Source organism: Bos indicus, chromosome 1, assembly GCF_029378745.1.
Source record: "Bos indicus isolate NIAB-ARS_2022 breed Sahiwal x Tharparkar chromosome 1, NIAB-ARS_B.indTharparkar_mat_pri_1.0, whole genome shotgun sequence".
NCBI lineage: Eukaryota > Metazoa > Chordata > Mammalia > Artiodactyla > Bovidae > Bos > Bos indicus.
Window position 1 is genome coordinate 70694282 of NC_091760.1, and position 11568 is coordinate 70705849.

At 41.3% G+C, this 11568-nt stretch overlaps 1 pseudogene; it reads right to left on the reverse strand.

Moving 5' to 3' along the window:
- Window positions 1-9501: 9501 nt before the first annotated feature.
- On the reverse strand, window positions 9502-10869 carry LOC139183056 (transmembrane emp24 domain-containing protein 2 pseudogene; annotated as a pseudogene).
- Window positions 10870-11568: the final 699 nt, after the last annotated feature.

Consider the following 11568-nt stretch of genomic DNA (forward strand, 5'->3'; position numbering starts at 1 on the left):
CCATGCTGGCTTAGTAGTAAAGAATCCAACTGTCAATGTAGGGGACACAGGTTTGACCTCTGGTCTGGGACGATTCCATATGCTGCAGGACAACAAAGCCTGTGCACCATAACTACTGAGTCTGTATGTTGCAACTACTGAAGCCCGTGAATCTAGAGCCTGTGCTCTGCAACAAGAGAAGCCACTGCAATGAGAAGCCCACACACTGCAACTAGAGGACGCCTGTGGGCAGCAAGGAAGACCCAGCACAGCCATATATAAATTATATTTTTTCAAAGTAGTGGAAGTATGGATATTCCCTGGCTGTCCAGTGGTTAGGGCTCTGCGCTGTCACTACTGAAGGCCCAAGTTTGATCCCTGGTCAGGGAACTAAGATCCCACAAGCTTCATGAGTGAGTGAAGTCACTCAGTCGTGTCCAACTCTTTGTGACCCCATGGACTGTAGCCAGCCTACGAGGCTCCTCAGTCCACAGAATTTTCCAGGCAAGAGTACTGGAGTGGGTTGCCATTTCCTTATCCAGGGGATCTTCCCAACCCAGGGATTAAACCCCGGTCTCCCGCACTGCAGGCAGACGCTTTACCATCTGAGCCACCAGGGAAGAAGCCCAACAAGCTGCATGGCATGGCCAAAAATAAAATAAAGTAATAAAGAGTTGTGGAAGTCTGGAGTGTTTACTGTTTCATGAGAGTCAGGGTAAAAGGAGTATTTGACTTGGTTTACATATGAAAGGAATATTGCATATATAAAACCTGATTATCTACCTAGATGTGGCTTAAGCAGAGTGTGCTCTGGAGAACTTGCCCTTGAGAGGATTGTTCTTTGAAACCCAATCTAGTGTGTATCCCCAAAGAGATGCACCTGGTTATTATCTTCTTCATTTAATCTAAAATAGTATCTAGATCTTGCAGCATGAGGAGATTGGCTTAATGAAAGTAGGAGGCTGGAACAGATAACTTCTTAAATCTTTTCTCCTAAAAATAATTATTGATTGCTTTCCATCAGCTAGGTGCTATGGTAATGCATTAATGCACATTATCTCACTTAATTCTCATAACAGCTTTAGGGAGGAGGTATCATTACCTTCTTGTACAGATAAAATCTTAGACTCCGGGGGAAGGTTAAGAGATATGCTAAGATGGCACAGTTCCCAAGTGGTTAAACTCATTTATTCAGTAAATGTTTGTGAGTCCCTGCTTTTTACCAGGCACTGGAATAAACCCCAGAAATACTGAAATGAAAAAGAAGCATCCTTGTACTCAAGAGCTTCCAGTGTAAAGACAAAGGATCTCCAAGCAGATTATATAATCAGAGGACAGAATGTGGTCCACTGGAGAAGGGAATGGCAAACCACTTCAATATTCTTGCCTTGAGAACCCCATGAACAGTATGAAAAGACAAAAAGATAGATCACTGAAAGATGAACCCCCCAGGTTGGGAAGTGACCAACATGCTACTGGAGATCAGAAGAGAAATAACTCCAGAAAGAATGAAGAGACGGAGCCAAGGCAAAAACAACACCCAGCTGTGGATGTGACTGGTGATGGAAGCAAGGTCCAATGCTGTAAAGAACAATACTGCATAGGAACCTGGAATGTTAGGTCCATGAATCAAGGCAAATTGGAATTGGTCAAACAAGACGGCAAGTGTGAACGTTGAGATTTTAGCAATCAGCTAACTAAAATGGACTGGAATGGGTGAATTTAACTCAGATGACCATCATATCTACTACTGTGGGCAAGAATCCCTTAGAGAAAAGGAGTAGCCCTCATAGTCAACAAAAAAGTCCAAAATGCAGTACTTGGATGCAATCTCAAAAACAACAGAATGATCTCTGTTTGTTTCCAAGGCAAACCATTCAATATCACAGTAATCCAAGTCTATGCCCCAACCAGTAATGCTGAAGAAGATGAAGTTGAATGGTTCTATGAAGACCTACAAGACCTTTTAGAACTAACACCCAAAAAAGATATCCTTTTCATTATAGGGGACTGGAATGCAAAAGCAGGAAGTCAAGAAACACCAGGAGTTAACAGGCAAATTTGGCCTTGGAGGACACAATGGAGCAGGGCAAAGGCTAATAGCACTTTGCCAAGAGAACGCACTGGTCATAGCAAACACCCTCTTCCAACAACACAAAAGAAGATTCTACACATGGATACCACTAGATAGTCAACACCAAAATCAGATTGATTATATTCTTTGCAGCCAAAGGTGGAGAAGCTCTATACAGTCAGCAAAAATAAGACTGGGAGCTGACTGTGGCTCAGATCATGAATTCCTTATTGCTAAATTCAGACTTAAATTCAAGTAGGGAAAACCACTAGACCATTCAGTTCAGTTCAGTTCAGTTGCTCAGTCGTGTCCGACTCTTTGCGACCCCATGAATTGCAGCATGTCAGGCCTCTCTGTCCATCACCAACTCCTGGAGTTTACCCAAACTCATGTCCATTGAGTCGGTGATGGCATCTAATCATCTCATCCTCTGTTGTCCCCTTCTCCTCCTGCCTTCAATCTTTCCCAGCATCAGGGTCTTTTCAAATGAGTCAGCTCTTCGCATCAGGTGGCCAAAATATTGGAGTTTCAGCTTCAACATCAGTCCTTCCAATGAACACCCAGGACTGATTTCCTTTAGGATGGATTGGTTAGATCTCCTTGCAGTCCAAGGGACTCGCAAGAGTCTTCTCCAACACCACAGTTCAAAAGCATCAATTCTTCTGCACTCAGCTTTCTTGATAGTCCAACTCTCACATCCATACATGACTACTGGAAAAACCATAGCCTTGACTACATGGAACTTTGTTGACAAAGTAATGTCTCTGCTTTTTATTTATTTTTTTTTCTTAAATCACTTTATTTATTTTTTTATTTTACTTTACAATATTGTATTGGTTTTGCCATACATCAACATGCATCTACCACGGGTGTACATGTGTTCCCCAATCCTGAACCCCCCTCCCTCCTCCCCCTGCTCCAATACCATCCCTCTGGGTCATCCCAGTACACCAGCCCTAAGCTTCCTGTATCCTCATTCGAACCTGGACTGGTGATTCATTTTTTATATGATATTATACATGTTTTAATGCCATTCTCCCAAATCATCCCCCCCTCCCCCCCGCCACAGAGTCCAAAAGACTGTTTTATACATTTGTGTCTCTTTTGCTGTCTCGCATACAGGGTTGTCGTTACCATCTTTCTAAATTCCATATATATGCGTTAGTATACTGTATTGGTGTTTTTCTTTCTGGCTTACTTCACTCTGTATAATAGGCTCCAGTTTCATCCACCTCATTAGAACTGATTCAAATGTATTCTTTTTAATGGCTGAGTAATACTCCATTGTGTATATGTACCACAGCTTTCTTATCCATTCATCTGCTGATGGACATCTAGGTTGCTTCCATGTCCTGGCTGTTATAAACAGTGCTGCGATGAACATTGGGGTACACGTGTCTCTTTCAATTCTGGTTTCCTCGGTGTGTATACCCAGCAGTGGGATTGCTGAATCATAAGGCAGTTCTATTTCCAGTTTTTTAAGGAGTCTCCACACTGTTCTCCATAGTGGCTGTACTAGTTTGCATTCCCACCAACAGTGTTAAGAGGGTTCCCTTTTCTCCACATCCTCTCCAGCATTTATTGCTTGTAGACTTTTGGACCGCAGCCATTCTGACTGGCGTGAAATGGTACCTCATTGTGGTTTTGATTTGCATTTCTCTGATAATGAGTGATGTTGAGCATCTTTTCATGTGTTTGTTAGCCATCTATATGTCTTCTTTGGAGAAATGTATATTTAGTTCTTTGGCCCATTTTTTGATTGGGTCGTTTATTTTTCTGGAATTGAGCTGTAGGAGTTGCTTGTATATTTTTGAGATTAGTTGTTTGTCAGTTGCTTCATTTGCTATTATTTTCTCCCATTCTGAAGGCTGTCTTTTCACCTTGTTTATAGTTTCTTTTGTTGTGCAGAAGCTTTTAATTTTAATTAGATACCATTTGTTTATTTTTGCTTTTATTTCCAATATTCTGGGAGGTGGGTCATAGAGGATCCTGCTGTGATGTATGTCGGAGAGTGTTTTGCCTATGTTCTCCTCTAAGAGTTTTATAGTTTCTGGTCTTATGTTTAGATCTTTAATCCATTTTGAGTTTATTTTTGTGTGGCCGGGAGGAGCAACCCCACGCCCGAGGCCAGGAGCGGTGGCCGGGAGGACCAACCCCACGTACAAGGAGCCGTGGCTGCACGGGCGCAGGAGAGCCTAGAGGAGCTATCCCACGTTGAAGGTCAGGAAGTGCGGCAGTGAGGAGATACCCCACGCCCAAGGTAAGAGAAAACCAAGTAAGACTGTAGGTGTTGCAAGAAGGCATCAGAGGGCAAACACACTGAAACCATACTCACAGAAAACTAGTCAATCTAATCACACTAGGACCACAGTCTTGTCTAACTCAATGAAACTAAGCCATGCCCGTGGGACAACCCAAGATGGGTGGGTCATGGTGGAGAGATCTGACAGAATGTGGTCCACTGGAGAAGGGAATGGCATACTACTTCAGTATTCTTGCCTTGAGAAACCCATGAACAGTATGAAAAGACAAAATGATAGGATACTGAAAGAGGAACTCCCCAGCTCAGTAGGTGCCCAATATGCTACTGGAGATCAGTGGAGAAATAACTCCAGAAAGAATGAAGGGATGGAGCCAAAGCAAAAACAATACCCAGCTGTGGATGTGACTGGTGATAGAAGCAAGGTCCAATGCTGTAAAGAGCAATATTGCATAGGAACCTGGAATGTCAGGTCCATGAATCAAGGCAAATTGGAAGTGGTCAAACAAGAGATGGCAAGAGTGAATGTCGACATTCTAGGAATCAGCGAACTAAAATGGACTGGAATGGGTGAATTTAACTGAGATGACCATTATATCTACTACTGCGGGCAGGAATCCCTTAGAAGAAATGGAGTAGCCATCATGGTCAACAAAAGAGTCCGAAATGCAGTACTTGGATATAATCTCAAAAACGACAGAATGATCTCTGTTTGTTTCCAAGGCAAGCCATTCAATATCACAGTAATCCAAGTCTATGCCCCAAACAGTAACACTGAAGAAGCTGAAGTTGAACGGTTCTATGAAGACCTACAAGACATTTTAGAACTAACACCCAAGAAAGATGTCCTTTTCATTATAGGGGACTGGAATGAAAAAGTAGGAAGTCAAGAAACACCTGGAGTAACAGGCAAATTTGGCCTTAGAATACGGAATGAAGCCGGGCAAAGACTAATAGAGTTTTGCCAAGAAAATGCACTGGTCATAACAAACACACTCTTCCAAATACACAAGAGAAGACTCTACACATGGACATCACCAGATGGTCAACACCGAAATCAGATTGATTATATTCTTTGCAGCCAAAGGTGAAGAAGCTCTATACAGTCAGCAAAAACAAGTCCAGGAGCTGACTGTGGCTCAGACCATGAACTCCTTATTGCCAAATTCAGACTTAAATTGAAGAAAGTAGGGAAAACCCCTAGACCATTCAGGTATGACCTAAATCAAAACCCTTATGATTATACAGTGGAAGTGAGAAATAAATTTAAGAGCTTAGATCTGATAGATAGAGTGCCTGATGAACTATGGAATGAGGTTCGTGACATTGTACAGGAGACAGGGATCAAGACCATCCCCATGGAAAAGAAATGCAAAAAAGCAAAATGGCTGTCTGGGGAGGGCTTACAAATAGCTGTGAAGAGAAGTGAAAAGCAAAGGAGAAAAGGAAAGATATAAACATCTGAAGGTAGAGTTTCAAAGAATAGCAAGAAGAGATAAGAAAGCCTTCTTCAGCAATCAATGCAAAGAAATAGAGGAAAACAACAGAATGGGAAAGACTAGAGATCTCTTCAAGAAAATCAGAGATACCAAAGGAACATTTCATGCAAAGATGGGCTCGATAAAGGACAGAAATGGTATGGACCTAACAGAAGCAGAAGATATTAAGAAGAGATGGCAAGAATACACAGAAGAATTGTACAAAAAAGATCTTCATGACCCAGATAATCATGATGGTGTGATCACTCACCTAGAGCCAGACATCCTGGAATGTGAAGTCAAGTGGGCCTTAGAAAGCATCACTACGAGCAAAGCTAGTGGAGGTGATGGAATTCCAGTTGAGCTATTCCAAATCCTGAAAAATGATGTTGTGAAAGTGCTGCACTCAATATGTCAGCAAATTTGGAAAACTCAGCAGTGGCCACAGGACTGGAAAAGGTCAGTTTTCTTTCCAGTCCCAAAGAAAGGCAATGCCAAAGAATGCTCAAACTACCACACAATTGCACTCATCTCACACGCTAGTAAAGTAATGCTCAAAATTCTCCAAGCTAGGCTTCAGCAATATGTGAACTGTGAACTTCCAGATGTTCAAGCTGGTTTTAGAAAAGGCAGAGGAACCAGAGATCAAATTGCCAACATCCGCTGGATCATGGAAAAAGCAAGAGAGTTCCAGAAAAACATCTATTTCTGCTTTATTGACTATGACAAAACCTTTGACTGTGTGGATCACAATAAACCGTGGAAAATTCTGAAAGAGATGGGAATACCAGACCACCTGATCTGCCTCTTGAGAAACCTATATGCAGGTCAGGAAGCAACAGTTAGAACTGGACATGGAACAACAGACTGGTTCCAAATAGGAAACGGAGTACATCAAGGCTGTATATTTTCACCCTGTTTATTTAACTTCTATGCAGAGTACATCATGAGAAACGCTGGACTGGAAGAAACACAAGCTGGAATCAAGATTGCCGGGAGAAATATCAATAACCTCAGGTATGCAGATGACACCACCCTTATGGCAGAAAGTGAAGAGGAACTAAAAAGCCTCTTGATGAAAGTGAAAGAGCAGAGTGAAAAAGTTGGCTTAAAGCTCAACATTGAGAAAACTAAGATCATGGCATCCGGTCCCATCACTTCATGGGAAATAAATGGGGAAACAGTGGAAACAGTGGCAGACTTTCTTTTTCTGGGCTCCAAAATCACGGCAGATGGTGACTGCAGCCATGAAATTAAAAGACGCTTACTCCTTGGAAGGAAAGTTATGACCAATCTAGATAGCATATTCAAAAGCAGAGACGTTACTTTGCCAAGAAAAGTCCGTCTAGTCAAGGCTATGGTTTTTCCTGTGGTCATGTATGGATGTGAGAGTTGGACTGTGAAGAAGGCTGAGCGCTGAAGAATTGATGCTTTTGAACTGCGGTGTTGGAGAAGACTCTTGAGAGTCCCTTGGACTGCAAGGAGATCCAACCAGTCCATTCGGAAGGAGATCAGCCCTGGGATCTCTTTGGAAGGAATGATGCTAAAGCTGAAACTCCAATACTTTGGCCACCTCATGCGAAGAGTTGACTCATTGGAAAAGACTGATGCTGGGAGGGATTGGGGGCAAGAGGAGAAGGGGACGAGAGGGGATGAGATGGCTGGATGGCATCACTGACTCGATGGACATGAGTCTCTGTGAACTCCAGGAGTTGGTGATGGACAGGGAAGCCTGGTGTACTGCAATTCATGGGGTCACAAAGAGTCAGACACGTTTGAGCGACTGATCTGATCTGATCTGATCTGATGGTGTTAGAAAGTGTTTAGTTTCATTCTTTTACAAGTGGTTGACCAGTTTTCCCAGCACCACTTGTTAAAGAGATTGTTTTTTCTCCATCGTATATCCTTGCCTCCTTTGTCAAAGATAAGGTGTCCTTAGGTGCGTGGGTTTATCTCTGGGCTTTCTATTTTGTTCCATTGATCTATATTTCTGTCTTTGTGCCAGTACAATACTGTCTTGATGACTGTGGCTTTGTAGTGGAGCCTGAAGTTAGGCAGGTTGATTCCTCCAGTTCCATTCTTCTTAAGATTGCTTTGGCTATCCAAGGTTTTTTGTATTTCCATACAAATTGTGAAATTATTTGTTCTAGCTCTGTGAAAAATACCATTGGTAACTTGATAGGGATTGCATTGAATCTATAGATTGCGTTGGGTAGTATACTCATTTTCACTCAATTGATTCTTCTGATCCATGAATATGGTATATTTCTCCATCTATTAGTGTCCTTTTTGATTTCTTTCATCAGTGTTTTATAGTTTTCTATATATAGGTCTTTAGTTTCTTTATGTATATATATCCCTAAGTATTTTATTCTTTTCGTTGCAATGGTGAATGGAATTGTTTCCTTAATTTCTCATTCTGTTTTCTCATTATTAGTGTATAGGAATGCAAGGGATTTCTGTGTGTTGATTTCATATCCTGCAACTTTACTATATTCATTGATTAGCTCTAGTAGTTTTCTGGTGGAGTCTTTAGGGTTTTCTATGTAGAGGATCATGTCATCTGCAAACAGTGAGAGTTTTACTTCTTCTTTTCCAATTTGGATTCCTTTTATTTCTTTTTCTGCTCTGATTGCTGTGGCCAAAACTTCCAAAACTATATTGAATAGTAGTGGTGAGAGTGGGCACCCTGGTCTTGTTCCTGACTTTAGAGGAAATGCTTTCAATTTTTCACCATTGAGGATAATGTTTGCTGTGGGTTTGTCATATATAGCTTTTATTATGTTGAGGTATGTTCCTTCTATTCCTGCTTTCTGGAGTGTTTTTATCATAAATGGATGTTGAATTTTATCAAAGGCTTTCTCTGCATCTATTGAGATAATCATATGACTTTTATTTTTCAATTTGTTAATGTGGTGTATTACACTGATTTGTGGATATTGAAGAATCCTTGCATCCCTGGGATAAAGCCCACTTGGTCATGGTGTATGATCTTTTTAATGTGTTTTTTTGTTTGTTTTTAAAAAGAACTGTTTATTTACTGAACCTGGGGCAGATCAGATACACAACCAATTTTAAATTTACATCTTTTAACTCAATTTTGAAGTTTTTGCACACACACACACACACACACAAATTGGCATGCAACAGTTGTCCTCAGGTAAAACTCAGTTACCTTAAACTGTTGCTAGTATTTTCACCCAAGGTTGAAAAATTGTGTACCCTGAACATGAAAACCTGTAACAAATTTAATTATACGAAACTCGTTACTTGTAGTTTTCCCCTTGTAAAGATCCAAAAAAAAAAAATGTACAAGTAACCAATATACATCAGTCACAACATAATCCTGGATCATCCCCACAATAAAACCAGATGCTCCTTGATTTTTAAACCCATCATCAGAGACCAAAAGAAAGTCGTTTCGTTCTACACAAAACAAAATTCACATGTGCCAAAAAAGAAAGACCCAAGAAAAACAAAAACCCTAGTACTGACAGTGATATTCAGTACCCTAATTAAACAGTGGCCAAAATGCCACTGATCAAAAATAAAATAGTGGCTGTATATCACTGCAAAGAAATCCAAGAGGCTTTAACCCTTTGGCATCAGAAATCCAGATTTTTCCAGTTACATGAATGCATACCTCCTACATGCCAAGAGTAGAAAAGGTGGATGCGCCATCATAGAAAGAAAAAGAGCTACCATTTGCTAAAACTCCCAAGAGAATTGGCTTTAATAGACTTCTTACAAGGTTAGGCAGAAACCAAAAAATGGTTATTAGCTGCTTGTGTCAACAATTTTAAGTGGAGGTGACTGACTTCTAAGGTTCAAAGTGAAACTTTGGAGGAGTGGGTAAAGGTTGTTGGTTTAAGTCATATCTTTAAAGCAAAAATAAGATAGACAAAGTATAAAAGTACCAACCTGGTCACATACTCTAGTCACAGAGCTCTACCATCAAGCTGGATAGAAAGTGTCAAGATTCAGATTGTTGTTTCTCAACAAAATGAATCTTTCTAGTGACCTGAACTGCAGGATAAGGGATCCCAAGAAGAGAGTCATTTTAGTAAAGTACTATCCTGAACAAACTGTATTTTATAATGAAAATAAAAGGAAAGAAACCTAAGGACTCTACACCTATATCTGGCTTACAGTGTTTGAGCTTTGGGAGGGCCTGTATAATGGAGGCAGAATTCAAATATGAATTTATGCCAATCAAATGTCAAATTTTCACTATAGCTTTCCTAAAAAAGTGTTTTCCCCCAATATCTATTAATCACAAAGAAACAAGCTGTGAAGATACAGTTCAGAAAATAAAAACATAGAAACTAATGACATTATTATGACCAAGATGTTTGGTAAACAGTGAATTATGAATTTGGGATTATGGGGAAAAGGCTTTTAAACAACCCTCCGGACTTTGAAGAATCTCTTCAGGTAGTAGATTTGTCCCAGTGTCATGGCAACTAGAACAAGAGCTTCAAAGAAGGACCAAAGGACCACTCTGCTGTTTGTGTTGTCATTGATTGCTCTGTGTATTCTCTCTTGAACTTCCATGTATTCCTGTTCATGCTTCACAGCTGTCATCACCACTGTGAGCTCATTAATCATTTCTTCTAGCTTGTTCTGGTGAGCTTCTGTTTCCATGTCTTGTCCTTTGGGGACTTCCCCAATATCAATGGTGAACATCACTATCTTTGGAGTCATGGTATACATCCTATTGCTAAAACAAAACTTATATGTTCCATCCATGTGAGCAGCAAATGCGTATTTCCCACTGGACTCCCGGTCCCCTTTATAAATTCCTTTATTATCAGGTCCTGTAATCTCCATGTTGATGTCCAGGAAGCCGTCCTCGGCCACCTCAAAGATGAGGCCCATCTTGGTGCCCAAGGTGACCCACTCGAAGAAGCACTCCTCTGCATGTGCGTCAATGCTGATGAAGTAGCCCGAGGCCGTGGCCAGGAGGGTGGCCAGGAGCACCAGCAGCTCAGCAAGCGTCACCATGGTGGGGCTGGGGCCGAAGCCAGGACTGGGACTGCAGCCTCCAGAGCCGCCGTTGTCACTGCCGCCACCGCTGCCTTCTCTCTCTGCTTTTTAATATGCTGTCTAGGTTGGTCATAACTTTTCTGCCAAGCAGTAAGCGTCTTTTAATTTCGTGGCTGCAATCACCATCTGCAGTGATTTTGGAGCCCCCAAAAATAAAGTCAGCCACTGTTTCCACTGTTTCCCCATCTATTTGCCATGAAGTGATGAGACTGGATGCCATGATCTCAGTTTTCTGAATGTTGAGCTGTAAGCCAACTTTTTCACTCTCCTCTTTCACTTTCATCACAAGCTCTTTAGTTCTTCTTCACTTTCTGTCATAAGGGTGGTGTCATCTGCTTATCTGTGGTTATTGGTATTTCTCCCAGCAATCTGGATTCCAGCTTGTGCTTCATCCAGCCCAGTGTTTCTCATGATGTACTCTGCATATAAGTTAAATAAGCAGGGTGACAATATACAGCCTTGACATACTCCTTTTCCTGTTTGGAACCAGTCTGTTATTCCATGTCCAGTTCTAACTGTTGCTTCCTGACCTGCATACAGGTTTCTCAAGAGGCAGGTCAGGTGGTCTGGTATTGCCATCTCTTTCAGAATTTTCCACAGTTTACTGTGATCCACACAGTCAAAGGCTTTGGCATAGTCAAATCCCTTATGATTATACAGTGGAAGTGGGAAATAGATTTAAGGGACTAGATCTGATAGACAGTGCCTGAAGAACAATGGGCAGAGCTTCA